Source organism: Suricata suricatta, chromosome 4 (assembly GCF_006229205.1).
Source record: "Suricata suricatta isolate VVHF042 chromosome 4, meerkat_22Aug2017_6uvM2_HiC, whole genome shotgun sequence".
In the NCBI taxonomy this organism is placed as follows: domain Eukaryota; kingdom Metazoa; phylum Chordata; class Mammalia; order Carnivora; family Herpestidae; genus Suricata; species Suricata suricatta.
Genome location: NC_043703.1, coordinates 51359904 through 51376077, shown reverse-complemented (window position 1 = coordinate 51376077; position 16174 = coordinate 51359904). Strand labels below are relative to the sequence as shown.

The following is a 16174-nucleotide window of genomic DNA, read 5'->3' as shown; positions in this document are numbered from 1 at the left end:
GAGCTGAGATTCAAATCCAGACCTTCAAAGTCTAGCACCCAGGCTCTTAACCAGCATAAAGGTTTGAAAAGGTGTTCATCACACTGGATACTGGATTGAAATAAGCAGTACTCTAGATGCCAGAAGTAGGAGAGTGACTGAGTAACTGATATGCATTCCCTGGTGATGCAAACATGTTACAAAATAACACTGACGGGGGGCACCTGCAAAGGTCCAACTTCGGCTCAGGTGACGGTCCCCCAGTTCATGAGTTCAAGTCCCACGTCAGGCTCTGTGCTGATAGCTCAGAGCCTGCTCTGGATTTTGCCTCCCTCTCTCCCTCTCTCTCAAAAATAAACATTAAAAACAAACAAAACGCAACAAAAAAGCAAAAACACATCTCTTCTTAAAAGCAATGCCAACACTGCAGGACAGAGGAGCAGCGCACAAGGCATCTTCCCCTTCTTTGACTCCCGAAAGGGCAGAGGTGGGAAGAGATGGGAAAACGCAATCACCTCCGCAGCTGCTTACTAAAGTCAATAATGAGCAGACTACACACTGACTCAGGAAAGGACGGGGACCAATTATCCAGATGAGCTGCTCACCGGAAGGTGCTGACATGCCATGCCCCTGAGGCACAAAAAAAACCAGTGACAAGGAGGTTGGGGGAGGCCAGGGTGCTCTGAGACAACATCCCGGATTTGACACCTCTAGTGACCCCAGAGCTCTACCTACAATACTCCAGAATAGCAGACCGGGACAGAACACTCTTTTCACACTAAAGTGCTAAAGCAAATAGAATCCAATATTCAACAGACCCATGGAGGAACATTAAAAACATAAAATAAAAAGTAAAAATACACTAAAGACAAAATAAAAGCCCAAACAAATGTAATCATGCCACCCAAAACTCATATAATCTATTTTCAGACCAACTACCTCAGAATATATATTAATAATAAAAAAAACTATATTCAGTTCCATATCTTTACTCATTTTCTGAACCCTACTCCATCGTTTTGTGTTTAACTTAACACAGAAGTAAAATATTATCTCACAAAAGGAAAAATCTATCAGAGAATAATCTTTGCAGTTCACGCCAGACAAGTGAATCCAACGTGAGACGGTGTGACTCATATCTCTGGTAAGGAAAGAAAAAATAAATGTATCTTTGGAAATGACACGAAGACAGGTGGGGGACAAAGCAACAGAGCAGGGTTTCTACACCATCTTATATAATTACAGAGAATGTAGTTTTAGACAGATTTCACCAGAGGAGCAAAACTACAGTATTTTCCCTTCAACACCTTTGTTGCTGGGAATGCTTTTCACTGAATGCTTTTTTGATTTGTGCCCTATTATGGATAAATAAACAAGAGTCCTAAGCAAGAAATAAATAAGTGTATTTCATTACAGTCAAAGAAATTAGAGTGAATCCAGATCATTCTTTGAAAGCAGATCAGGGACAAGAAAGTACAGACAGAAAAGGCAGATGGCTGAAGAGTTAACTGCCATAGCTCAGTGAAGACCAGGATACAAAGACAAGACCATGCAAAAACTGAAATCCACTCAGAAGCAACAAAAAAGCAGAATGGATATTGCTAAAAACACTGGAACATCGGAGGAGTCTTAGGAAATATCACAGAATAAAAACAGATGAAAGTATTGGAGAAACAATTATAAAGAATATAGAAAACAGACAGATGGGGCACTTTGAATAAATTATACTTATCTTAGGATCCTGTGATTTCCTTCTTAAAATTTACCCTACATATACACTTGCACAAACATAAAGATACATGTGAAAGAATATTCACTGAAACAAAAAAAAGCTAAAAATAATCTAGAAGCCCATCAATTCAAATAAATTATACATTCATATGACTGATTTTACCAGCTGTTGGAAAGAGTTAGAGGAATACACAGAGGTGACAGTATTACCACAAAATATTAAGGGGAAAAAGCAAGTTGCACAACAGTGTAAACAGTATGCTCTTGTCATTAAAAAAAATGACATATGCAGTTCTGTGTATATTTGTACAGCCCTAGGGAATACCGTAATGGATAGACTAAACTCATGATAGCAATCATTCATGACAATTGGGACTTATTTTAATGTTATAAAATGTCACACACCTATAATACGGGAAGATGATCACTGTTAAGTAAAGTAAGTTTCCACATGTTCACAGTGTCCCATTTTTGGGTAAAATCCGTATGACTGCACATGGGTATTTGTATACATGACGTAAAAGAGAACATATGCTATACTGTATATTGTATAATATGGCACATTGTGTTTTACCTGAGTAGATGCAATTATGGCAGAAGTTCTTTTAGAATCAGAAAACAAGTATTTCCCACATCTTTCCATCTCTCCTCTGACCTAAGAAATTTTCAAGTTGGCATCATCTATTTCCTGACCTTTTTAGAGTCTGAATGAATGAACCCAAAGAGTCTCTGAAACCCCTTCCGTGTCTTCTATCAACACACTCGTCCTTCCTATCTTGCCTCTCTTCCGATGACACTGGTTCTCAAACTTCAGTACACGTGCACATCTGCTCATTTCTAGCCCGCCCCATCCCCCAAGATCCAGACTGCAGAGGTCCACATGGAACCCTGAAATCTGTATCCTTCACAAGTACCTCCAAGTGATTTCCAAATAAGAAACAGTTCTCTATCTCTCTGGCTACTACATTAGTCTCCTTCCCTAAATTTTCTTACAACTTGCTACTCAAATGCTAACGTTTCTAACCTTCATCCTTGTCCTTCGTGGTATTCAGTCTACCTAATTTTCCAAGGATATTCTATCCCTACCTCAGATTTTAACTGTGCAAATACCTTCCGAATGTCTATCTGCAGTTCAGCTCCTGAACCTATGTTTCAGTACCTTCGGTCCAATTTTCTATTCAATACTTCCAACTAAATATCCCAAAACTGGTACATCCAAAAACTGAATAAAACTTTCTACAACCTCCTTCTGCAGAGCCAATAGGCTGAGCTGGAAACTGGCTTTTGCCTCAATCCCTACAGACTACGACATGGAGTCAGTCACCAAATCCTGACCTGTCACCCACCCTGTCTTCCATCAGCTAAACTGTTACTCCTCAGGCGTCAGTTCCAGGACCTCTCTCCTTGAGGAAGACTTGGCCCCTCTTACCAATCCCTCCCTGCCCAAACAGGAGCCACCTCCTTTCTGCTCCCAAAACGGGTTATCCCAGTCATTTTTTTCCTGCTTCCTTCCTCTTGTGACTTTCATGAGGACAAAAATGTTTTACTATATTTACATTCTAACACAGAAGGCAAATCAAACATCTGCTGAATTAATAAGTAAAAAGTCTCTGAAGAGGAAAGTATAACTTCAAAATGTTTAAATGGGTACTTCTACATTTAATGAATCATTTGTAAGAATATAATTAAAAGCTTCCAATAATTTCTAATTTTGCAGTATTTGATAACACAATAAATGCTCCAAAAATACGTGTTGGCCAAATTCCGAATGGCCAAGTGTTAAAAACTAATATTCTGTTAAATATAAATACAACAAAGTAGGGCAAAATACAGAAAACATTAGTTTTCAGAAGTTAGACACCAGCTAACCCAGGCCTATGGCCGCCAAAAGAAGGGAAACACTGGCTGCTGGCTACTTCCGGGGCACAGCACCGAGGGGACGAAGCCAAGCAGTCTGCCAGTCTCGGCAAGTTTCAGAGACAGAGATGAGAGTCTGGGAAGGTCAAGGTGGCTAGAACGCACAGGGTAGAGCACTGGAGAGAGAGCTCACAAAGACTGAGAGCTCCAGAGAGTCGCAGAGGGTTCTTCTAGGGCTCTTGGTCAAATATTGATCTATGCCAAGTGTCAGAGGCTGGGGAAATAACTACCAGATAGCAGCAGGCCAAACAACACCTGAAGCCAGGCAAGGCTTGGAATAATCTGCACTCCCACCAACCAGAGTGGAAAAAAAAACGTGTAATATATCAGGCAACAGATGGGCTCCTCACAAGGAATTAACCTTAGTTGGGGACTAGGAGAGCATGACAGTTAGGCTTTTCTGTAGTTGCACTAACAAAGCTCAAAATCCTCAAAACCATCCGACAGGTTCCAAATAGCCTGTGACCTTCAACTAAATCCAACACTTGAAAAATACAACCAAACTGAAAAAACAACAACAAAATTGATCAAGCAATGGCATAAACCTGAATGGCCAACACACAGTCAAAAATTACCAGTGGAGGAGAAAAACATGACCCATAACCAGGAGGAAACAAGGCAAGTAGTGCAGACCCAGAAGTGACAAATGAAGGCATGAACAGAAAAGATGTGAAAATTATGTTACAAATCTGTTCCATCTACTCAAAAGGAAAGAGTAAAACACGATCATAAGGAGAGAAACAGAAAATGTAAGAGACCCAAACCAAACTTCTAGAGATAAAAATAGATCTAAAATAAAAACCATAGCGGGTGCAATCAACAGCAGATTAGACGCTGCAAGAGAGAGTGAATTTAAAGACATAGCAACAGAAGCGATCCATGAAGCACAGAGAGAAGCTCACACACAAATAAAGCAGCATCAGTGACTCAGTACGAAAGGTGACTATTTGGAATCCTCAAAAATGTGGGGGAGAGGAGCAATATATGAAGATAAAATGGCTCAGAATTTCCAGAAGTTGACCATAAACTGACAGCTACAAGGGAGATCAACGAACCCTAAGAAAAATGAACATGAAGAAAACCACCCCAAGGTACATCATAGCCCAGTTTCTGAAAACTAGGGATCGAAAATTCTTAAGAGCAAACAGAGAAAAGCATACGTTACATAAAGAGGAACAAAGGAAGACAGCAGACTTCTTAGGAGAAACTATGCTGAGCCATAAACAAACATCTAAAATATGTGTCAAATGAGAGATTCATACCCAAGGGAAATATCTTTTAAAAATTAAGGTAATATAAATGTATTTGAACTAAAGAACTCTGTGAGAATTCATCACTAGCCAACCATCACTAGAATAAAGGTTAAAAGAAATTCTACAGGCAAAAGAAAAACAAGAAGATAGAAATTTGAATCTAAACAGGGAGTTTAGAAGGCCTGAAAGGGTAAATATGAGGGTAATATAAAAGCTATTTTGAGACATTTTCTCCTTGTTTAATCCCTTAAAAAATAACCAGTTAGACTAAAAGCGTTAACAATATATAATGGGGTTTACATTGTACACAAGGAAAATATATCACAAAACAAAACGCAAGAGTGCGGCGGGCTGGAGTTAGAAAATAGCGTTCCTACAGTATACAAAAAGCGATCCTGATAAGTTATCTTGTAAACCCCAGAGCAACCATTAAAAACAAACACCACCACCTAACAGGCAAACAGTGGCATTAGGATGAAGCGCTCTCCCCTTTTTGCAAAATCAGGAAGCTAAGGCTAATCTTCACAAGATTGCTCTAAGAAGGCAATTACATAAGACCTGTAAAAACAGTATCTGATACAGCAGGAATTGATAGAGTGGGAATTCAAATGTTTGCTTCTTCCTTAGGAACAAACTTGCTGTTTAACTTCTAAAAATACTAAAGCTATCAGTTACTATTTTGTTCTTCCTTTTAAAACAATAACCAATCATATAAAGAGACCTACTTTGTGTCTGACCTAAATGATTATCTATTAAGATATTTGCTTCTCTAATTTCCTGCATACCAACAATAAATACAGCTTTTTAAAAAAAAAAGGCAAAAAAATTAAAATCTTCAGGCTGTGCTTTCAATGTGAACACATATCTTAGAAGCTGAAGTCATCTTCCTCTTCTTCCTCTTCTACATAACCCCCATCTGCAAGATTATTTTAACAAAAAATATGTTCAGAATTTTAACCTAGGAAAACATTTCTCTTTATCACTGACATCGATGATGCCATGACTCAAAGAGTATACTGCTGAAAAGACATTTAAGTAGCTCTTGCAAATAGTTATAAAGCTCTACCCTAACCCACCAGTAGCAGGAATGGTGAATGGATGTATTTTGCAGATCCCCAGGGCGTGGCACATACCGGGCAGTCTACAAGCCTGTGCAGAACCTATTACCTGATAGGATATATAAGGCATAAAAAAAGAAAAATGTGAAAGGGTTTCATGCTTGGGGACATGGAAGAAAAGTGGAGTCTTTGCCAAGTACAAGGTAACCGGAAGATAGTGTTTATGTTAATATAATATCCTAAATTATATAATATCCAATATAACACCTAAATTGTATCCATTTACTTGGGTTGGTCAGAACTAGTGATGTTATTCCAGGAATCATCTATACATACAGAGCTTGAAAGCTGATGCTAGAGAAAGTTCTTAGAATCTTAGGGGACAACCATGATAAAAGTTGCCAGAAAGGTAAATAAAGAATCATCAGCAAGTGGCAGTTTGAAAAGCAGGCAAGGTAGAGATTTAGAAGAATTTAGTGTCACTGGAGTCAAGAAACAGTTTTATGTCTGGAGTGGTCAGTATTAAATTTATACTAAGCTCCTGAGGGTAGAAATGACACTTTCACCTCTGAATGCTGCAGGAGTCCCGATGGCGGTACCTGCCACACAGAAGGCACTCAGTGGTAGTAAGACTACATCCTTACACTGTGCCAGTGAGGTACCGCTCAACTGCTGTTACACAGAATTCACATCTCTCACAACAGAAGTTGCTGTTAACATATCCATCTTACATATAGAGAGACCGAGGCACGAAACAGTTACAAAATTTGCCTTCACTCAGAAACCTAGAAGAATCCATTCTGAAAGAGACCATTACTGAGAGCGTAAGTTCGATGGAGTACTAGAGGGGGGAAGGCAAACTGCAGGAAGCTAATGTATACCAGAGGTAACCATCACTCCTCCCTGTCCATCCCCTCTTTATTAGATAACTTGCAGTACCCAGTCTAAGAAAATACAAACTGTGAGACACCCCTAAGTCTCCTCCTCATCCATTTTCCCATTCTCCTCTTTGACCCACAGGATTATCCTTCTAGAAATTTAGAATTAAGATACGCAGATATTCGTTGAGAACCATGCTACAAAAGCAGACTGAGTCTGGTGTTGGCACCACGGCAAACTAAAGTTTCACACAAACCAAAGTCAAGGGGAGCAGAAACCAAGAGATTTAAAGAGCCCATCTAAGTTGGTCTGCGCTGATTAATTTAAGGTAAATTAGATTAATTAATTAATCTAATCTAGGCTGATTAACAAAGAGCCAATCTAAAAGGAATTGTAACAGTCCAGAGGGCCAAAGAACAGAGTAGCAGACATAGAAGACCATGTGTTCCCAGCAAAAAACTAGAAAAGGAACTGCCTTGAAGATTCTCTAGTTCCCAGGACCCTAAGCTGGACTTCATGCAATGAACCTCAGAAGCAATCCACCAAATGTTTTGACAAATACTTTTTTGTTTATTTATTTTGAGAGAGACAATGTGAGTCAGGGAGGAGGAGAGAAGGAGGGAGAGAGAATCCCAAGCAGGATCCACACTGCCAGAACAGAACCCCATGCAGGGCTCAAACTCAGGAACCATAAGATCAGGACCAGCTGCCCAGGCACCCAAGAAAAATGCCTTTTTAAACTAAATCCATTCCAATGGGTTTGTGACCCCTCCCCTGCAGCAATTAAAAGAGGTCAAAGGAAAAACACTGACTAAGCAGCTACCATGTGCTTCAAAATAACTTTGAGGTATTTTGACTCTGACCATCAGGGATGAGGAAATGGAGGCTCAGCTATATTAAGTAACAGATTTACCTGACTCCAAATCCCAAATTCTTTCTATTTTGCCTCATTTTCATTCAAGTTCCATCCAATCTATTCCAGACCACCACACCATTTACCTTATTTTTTCCCAAGAAACATCCTCAGATTAATCCAAAAATGTTAACCTTTCTCCTTTTAACTAACCTATTCAGTCTCTAATCTCTTCATTTCAAACATCTTTACTCTAGTAAATATTTAACAATTAAAATGACCTTTCATATGCAAAGATGAATGGCAGCATGAAGCCATTTGAATCTGTTTGGTGTGCTTCTAAACTGATACAGTATTTTTCTTTTCCCTCCTTTACCAGCAGAGCTAAGTGCAAATCACTTCCTGACTTCTTCCACTTTCATTCCCTCCAAATGACTGACTCTATTACTAAAAGGCAGGTCACTTGACAGAAAAAGAACAACGTTGGCTTACCTAAATAATCATCCTACCCAAAACTACTTCAATTACTTTTCAAAGGCAAGACAAAACAACAAATATCTACATCCCAAAAGCTTGAAACCCTTACCAAAAGGTCATAAAGACTAGGAAAAAACTTATTTTTCTGTCCTTGAAAAACAGTTTGTCAAGAGGAATGGGAGGGAACTTTTCAAATCTAGACCAGCCTCTTCTGCCCATCCTCACAGACATTTCTTAAGTTTTTCACATTTTCTCCAAGTATGGAATGGAATTCCACTGCTGATTTACAAGTGGAAATTTCCCTAAAAATGACCAAAATGTATCATCTGATTTGATCTGATTTCCTTTCCCATATGCTAAGTTTCTCGAATTTAAAAAAAAAGTATATATTATTCTTCTTCTAGTCTCTAAAGGTAAAGGAGATTCTTCAGATTCTAGATTTATCCCAGGAATTTAGAAGCTAAAGAAGCTCTCACTGTGGTTCAGGGCTTTCAGGGCCTCCCCTCAGTTGTCCTCAACAACTGAGAAATAACACTAGCCCAGGAGTATACCTCCAGGCCCTCAGCAATGTACCCACGCTAATCACTAGTTATCAGTACAGCCTGGGAACTCATTTGTTCTGACTGCCTTACATTCTTTGATGTCTCATAAACTGAGCTGTTACAGCCCAAGGAACAGTGAAATTCACTGTCAACCCTGGGTAGTTCTGCCAAAAGGATCATAAGAAAGTAAGAAAAACACGCTACTACTTGAAAAAGGGGACTAGGTGTTTTAAAAGATGCGTTAAATTGCACTATTTTAACCGACACTAATCCTGCTGGGAACTGTGCCGTCATAAACAAGACATTAGAATCACCTCTGCATTACGGAGTACCCTATATTTGGAATACTCTGTATATTCCATACATTTCCATGACATATCAAAATCAGTATCAATCAATATAGCATCCCTAACAAGGTGGGAAGAAGCTAAGGAAAGCTTACATGTTTTACAAGGAACTGAATAATTATGATGCTGGAAAGAGAACCAAAATTTTTAACTCTGGTTTGCACTAAAACCATCAGTTACGTGTGTCAGCCGTATTTCTCATCCTGAACATCTTAAGCCTAAACCACTTCCAGTTAAATAAGGTTTTAAGGAGGGAAAGCAGAACTGTTACCAAGCTGTACAACGGTAGTGGTTTAGCTTCTAATGCCACTGCCATTTTACCTACGTTTTTAATACTTCGGTCCCATCTACATATTTTTGTGTAAAGCGGAGTAGGTGCCTGGAATTATAAAAGTATACCAAATCCATTCGGGATATGGATGGCCCTCACTGAAACCATTAACAAACAGCCTAAGAGAAATTTTGACAGCAAATCCAAACATCAACACTCCGAGGAACCGATTGACGTCTTCCGCTTCTGTCACAAGATTTGGACTGTGCCTGGTTCCAAGGCTCGGAGGTTCTGACAGTGAAGGATGCTGCTCGGGGACAAAGTGCAACGTCTTGCACTCTGGTATACGCTCCTGTGCGCGCACCACGAACACAAAATAAGCACACGCACAGCTACGCACCGAAGAGACCCGGCTCGAAGGACCATTCTGGGGGTGGAAACTGAGCCTGTCATTCAAAGGGGCTGCAACTGGGCCTCCACACTCGGGACTCAGAAGACCCGTCTCAAGCCCGAGGAGGACCCCTCCCCCCAGGCCTGGTGCCAAGGGATTCCTCCCTCCGCTCGCCTCCTCCCGCCCTCCTCCCACCGCCGAGCGAAAGCGCAGCTCTGGGCAGCCCCGAAATCAGAGCAGGGTCTGCAGACAGACTGGGGCCCCAGAACCGGGCCGCTCCATCCACCGCGGCCCCGCACCACGCCGCCACCCCGGCCAACGCGCGGCTTTTGCTGCGGGCGGTTCCACACCCGCCTCACCTAGGGGCCGCAGCCTCCGCAGCTCACAGGCATGTCACCGGCCGGCAACGACCAGTCGCGCGAGCCGCCGAGCAGGCGGGAGCCCCCCTCCCGCACCAGCCCCCGGCCCTCCCCCCTCCCCGCCCCGCGGGCCCGCCCCCACCCTGCCCACCCCCGGCTTCCGCCGCCGCAGTTCAGCCCGCACCACCACCTACTCCCCACACCTCCCACTCACTCTCGCGAGAGAGTGCGGCGCCTCTCGCGAGAAGAACTCTGTGACCAAGCCCGCGCAAAAGTGGGTGGGCTTTTAAAAAATGAAAGAACGAGCAGGAAAAACCTTCCCACGTGCTCTGGAGCGGCTAGCGGATCAGCCCCAAGCGCCACGTGACATCCAAGCGGCCTCTGTATTGGGCAGGATCCGCTCAGCCGTGGGAGCTTTAAACTCCAGGCTGACCTACGAACCTGCGGCGAACGTCTTGCGCGCTTCCTGATCCGTTACCTTGGAAACGGTTTAACCCTTTCCTCTGGCAATATACCTAAGCTTTGGCTGGCTCTGCAGGTTTGGTTTCAGGCCCTTACTCCTCTCTTTCGAACCCTTGGTCTTACCTCCTGGGGTCAGCTGGGCTGCTTCTTCGCCACAGGCTAGCTTCGCTTTCTTCCGATTGCCTGGGTTCTTCTCAAAGCGGCAGCCCCACCAGATCTGACGGCCCAAGTAAGGCTCATCCTTTTGGGGTGGCTCCGCCCCTTCTCCCCAGCATCTCTAGGGAGGACCACTCACAGCGTTTCTAGCCCACGTCCCTATCCGAACCTCAACAATCAGCATCAAGCGATCTCCGGGCCCTAGTGCTCACCCTTACCAATTTATGCGATATCAGGATCAGGAAGTAAGGCACCGGTCACGGAGAAACCAAGCTCTATATGAAAAACGAATGTGTGATTATTTACATTTGCAATCGGAAGGGCTAGTCCAGTCAAGTCGCGCAGTCTCCTCATGGACATCTATTCCAGGGTGGAAATACCTGATAGATGAGAAAGACATTTTGAAATGTATCCTCATTATGAGTTTTGGACTGTTTGGGACAGGGAGGCAGGGAACAAAGGGTGCATTCATACGTTCATTTCTTCATTCAATAAATTTTTGTTGAGCTACTACAAATGTTAGACACTACTCCAGCTGTCTTTTGAGCAGAGATGAAAACAAATGAGTCTAAGTTCTAGGGAACTTGTGGGGGGGGGGCGGAGAAGAAAGAAAAACTATTTGCTTTAAGCTCAATGCAAAGGAAAGACAGTAAATGATGTGATGGTGACCATGATTGGGTGGCTGCTTGAGGGGCCAACATTGGAGGAGTCACTTAAGCACTGATTTGCCTAGCAGGCAGGCAAACATCAGAAGGAAGAGTCTTCCAGGCAAAGCTAACAGTTAATTCAAAGGCCTTACATTGGATTTGAGGGGGAAATCTGAGAAAGTAGGAAGAAATAAGCTTGGAGAAGTAAACAATCATGTGCCAGATCCTATAAGATTGTGTAAGCTAAGAAAGTCACTGTTGGGAATTTAAATGCAATGGAAAGCATTGGAGAATTCTAAAGAGGGGAGAGATGCCTATGCTGTACTTTGTTTTGTCTTTAAAGCTCTTCCCTGCAGAGAACTGATTTTAGGTTCTGTAACTCGGAACTTCTGAGGTTACAGAGGAAGCAAGGAGATTGACACTTGTAGTGCAAGACAGATACAATCCTGAAAGACTTCATTTCCAATGACCTTGACATTTTTCTTCTAGAATCCATTTGGTCAGAGCATTGGTGCTGTTTACTGCCTTCTGTTAGAAACATCTGACTACATCTTTAGTTACTGCTCCTTAATGACAGTAAAAGAAATAAATGGAAATTATGTTGTTACTTGGGAAAATGAATGTCCCAGAAAGAAAGTCACATTTGATTTTTTCCCCCATCCATTTACACCACACAGATAACCACCTCTTCTGTCGATTCCTAAAGTCAGTTCTAAGAAAAACACAACATAAAGTGATATTCAATGCAGATATTTATTCCTAAGTATAAGATTTAAAAAGATAGAAGTTGAAGGCTAGAAAATGAAGATATTTCACTAAAAGAAACAGAAATCAGGAACAAGTTCCAACTGGAAGACCTCTCATTAACTGCCAAAGCAACCAAATCAAGGTTCCTTATCATTCTTGAGTCTCAACTTCCTCATACATAAAACAAGGCAATTTAACTAGCCTGCACACGAAGTGCTTAAGCCTGAATTACACACCCTCCACACACCAGTAAGACAGAAGCTGGAAAGGGAAATGTAATAAATTTTTGTAAAATCTAAGAGACTCCATAGCACAAGCCAAATGAACTTGGATTCACGTGAGCGCGCGCGAACACACACACACACACACACACACACACAGGCCAGCTGAGGAACTATGAAACTGATTAATGCAGATACCAGGAATGCTTCCCAAAGAAATCTTGGCCTTCTCAGAGTGTGAAAACGGAAGCATTGTCACCTGCTCAATCTCATATTCCCTGTAGCTATTTGGAACCTATGTACTATTTAATAAATGGTGGTTCACATGTTCCTAGTCAAGACCTAGAAATGGAAAATATTTAAAAGATCTGAGGCAACATTTTAAAGTGAGGCTTACACTTTAATTTTAATGGAAGTAAGATTGCAAGGAACATTATAGGGTTAGTTTTTAAAAGGAAAAATGCTAAAAAAACGAAAATACTTATTTTAACAAATTAAGACCATTCTTTTAAAATGCTGGAAAAGTGGAGAACTCGAGTGCTATTTGCAGTCCTCATAATGATGAACTGAAACAGCTGCTTGGTACTCTAATTTAGATGAACAATGGGCTCAACTCTGTCATTCTAACATGTATTAATAGAGCCATAAATCCTCCCAACTCACCCTTAGCAAAACAGTCTTTGTGGTCTCTTTTGCTAGCTACAATTACGTAGAGTACCATAAGTATGAAGTAAAAAGAAATTTAGGATTGAGATTCATTTCTACAGATGTCCCTAGTTCCTGGATTCTTTTTTAAATTATTTTCTGATTTAACAGCTTTATTGAGGGGTGTCTGGGTGGCTCAGTCGGTTAAGGGTCGGACTTCAACTCAGGTCATGATCTCACAATTCATGAGTTTGTGACCCATGTTGGGCTCTGTGCTGACAGCTCAGAGCCTGGAGCCTGCTTCTGATTCTGTGTGTCCCTCTCTCTTTGCTCCTTCCTTGCTTGCTCTCCCTCTCAAAAAAAATCATTTTTAAAATTAAAAAAAAAAGCTTTACTGAGATATAATCAACATACCATAAAATTCACCCATTTAAAGAGTGCAATTAAAAAAAAAGAGTACAATTAAATATATTTTGGTATATTCCCAGAGCTGTGAAATCATCACCAAAATCTAATTTTAGAAGGTTTTGTCCCCACTAAGAGAAACTCCATACTCATTAGCAGTCAATCCTCACCTCCTCCCAGCCCTAAGCAACCACGGATCTCCTTTATGTCTATACATCTGCCTGTTCCTGGATGTTTCATATAATGGAATTATACAACATGTGATCATTGATGTCAGCTTCATTCACTTAGCATAATGTTTTCATTCATGGGTCATCCATGCTATAGCCTGCGTCAGTATTTCTTTTCTTATTATTATCAAATGATGATTGCATTGCATCCCGTTTATCAGTGTATCAGTTAATGGACATGTGGGTTATTTCCACTTTTTGGCTATTATGAATAGTGCTGCTTTGAGCATTTCTGTCCAAGTTTTGTGTGGATGTTGATCATTCTTTTTTAATACTTTAAAAAATAAAATTTATCCAATTTACAAACTTCATATTTCTTTTCCTAGCACAGTTACTTCCCCTGGCTTTGTCTTTCTTGCCCGCTGTTTGAACTGCGTGTTTTCTCTCTCCCCTGCAGGGCTGGCATTTCTATTCTACTCCCTCAGCTCAGATGCAACAGTGTCATACCCCTGCTTAAAAGGCTTCAGTGGCTTCTTATGATTCCACCAATGATCTTTCTTACTCTCTTACGCTATTATCTCTCCCTCTCAGAAAGGCTTTTTTCAGCTCCTCAAAATAGGGCCAGACCCTCCCTGCTTTGGAGCCTTCCCACGAGGTTGCCCTTCAGCATGAAGTGTTCTTTCTCTGTCCACCCCCTTACCCCTGAACGCCTCAGCATTCAGCTACACTCTCATTTCCTCAAGATCTCTTGTACTAATTCCCCAGACTAGGTAAGTCCCTCCCTATCTGGACTCTACTTTTTCTCCAGTGCATAGAGCAACTTAGAATGATTTTTATTTGAGTGATTGTTTGGTCTTTCTCCTCTGCTAGACTGTAGAATCCATGAGCAGGAACCACATCTATTTTTATTTACAAATGCCTGGCACATAGTAAGTGTTAGCTACTCAGTATCTAGTCATTGAAAGGATGGATGGAAGGAAGGAAGGAAGGAAGGAAGGAAGGAAGGAAGGAAGGAAGGAAGAGAGGGAAGAAGGGAGGTATCTTCACAGCTTATTCTGTGTTCTATTTTTCCTTCCCTTGCTAGTGTTGAAATAAATTTTAGGCCCAAGATGGAGCTGCTCCTGCCCAGGATGCCAAGTCAGCAAACCAAAACTTATATAACTTTTGTGTCTGTGTAAATGCCCCACTAGACCAAAAACGCAGGATATCCAGTCAGCCAGTTCCCCCTAAACCAAACAAGCTCTGGGCTCTGTGCTTATTTGTTTGTTCCTTCTCACTCCAAACAAAGTTGACAATGTGGTCCCAACCAATCAGATATTTTCCATTTTTTCTTTTCCTTGTTCTTTTTTCTTTAGTGTATAAAAGCTTCCTGACTTCTGCCCCATTTTGCAGTTCTCCAAAGGAAATTGTTCACTTAATGAAGCGTGAAATAAAGTTTATTTGTATCGCCCAAGTTGTTTTCTTTAATCATTTTTTAACACTAGCAATCTTCAGTAAAGTCTTGATAAATGTTATAAACCCAATCTGCCCTGTGATAAGAGAAATTAATAGAAAGCTTGTTCCGTGCCTGTGATGGTGTAGGAGGGGACACAAGTGTCCCCTTCCTGTGCTCCCTGTACAAGGTGACATGGAGAGGGAAAGACCAGTGGTGTACTAAGGAGCCAAGGCAGCTGTGTGACAAGTCCGAGAACATAGGCTTTGTCTAAGTGCACCTAAGATTGTACCAAGGAAGGAGGAATGTCTCACATGTCCCCAGGGGACATTTTAATGGACTAATTTCTAGTAATTAAGTTGGTAGTGTCTCCTTCAATGTAATTTTGCTATTTAATGGAAATGTAACTTTCATCTGTTTACATAGTCTAATGGAACCAAGACATTTGGATTATATGCACAGGAAAGAAATTTGGCCCAGCAAATTTGAATGATTTGTTCTAGAACACATAGGGGCACTAAATGCCATAGGTTAGACTAAAATTAGCTGGCTCAGTCTGGTTCCACCTATACAAAGCTGGCCTCTCAGCTTAAGGCCCCTAATGACCTTTAGACTACAAAGCCAGGTATCAGCTTTCCCCAGGAGCTTTACACCAGCAATCTCTGCCGGCCAGCGGCAGATTGCATGTCGCTTCCTGTTTGAAAGCTTAGGTCTCCCTTTGGCACACTTGCTGAATTCCTGTTTCCTCCCTGAGTGATGGCCCCAACTGGCCGTTCTCGTGAGAGAAGTCAAGCCCTTTTTTTTCCACATAGCTCAGTTTTTGGATTTTGCTTTTTTGTGATGATAAATTAATACCCACTCATTAAGTAGAACACTGGAAAATACAGGAAAAAGATAATGGAGCAGACCACCATTTTATGGGTGCTTTACATAAATTATTTAATAATCTAATAAACCAATGTAAAACATTCTGAAAGTGGAAAACTGTGGACATTATATTTTCATCAGCCATTTAAACATAGAAAAATGCTTTTTGAGGGGTATAGCTCAGTGGTAGAGCATTTGACTGCACATAAACATAGAAAAATGCTTTTCAAATTTAAAAGACAAAGTATCTTGGGGTGCCTGGCTGGCTCATTGGGGTAAGCCTCTAATTCTTGATTTTGGCTCAGTTTATGGTCTCAACGTTTGTGAGATCAAGCCCTGGGGTGAGGTGGGCTCTGCACTGACAG

At 41.3% G+C, this 16174-nt stretch overlaps 1 protein-coding gene and 1 long non-coding RNA gene across 8 annotated transcripts in view; one reads left to right on the top strand and one right to left on the bottom strand.

Moving 5' to 3' along the window:
- The window catches only part of AKAP11 (A-kinase anchoring protein 11), a 141894-nt gene extending 131743 nt beyond the window's left edge, over positions 1-10151 (bottom strand). For all 3 annotated transcript variants that reach the window (XM_029936678.1, XM_029936677.1, XM_029936679.1), the window contains exon 1: positions 10058-10151. The gene's annotated coding sequence lies outside the window, so the exon portion shown is untranslated. The remainder of the gene's footprint in view (positions 1-10057) is intronic.
- Positions 1-16174, top strand: part of LOC115289460 — a 49068-nt gene that overhangs the window by 26174 nt on the left and 6720 nt on the right. The gene's annotated exons all lie outside the window — the stretch shown is intronic.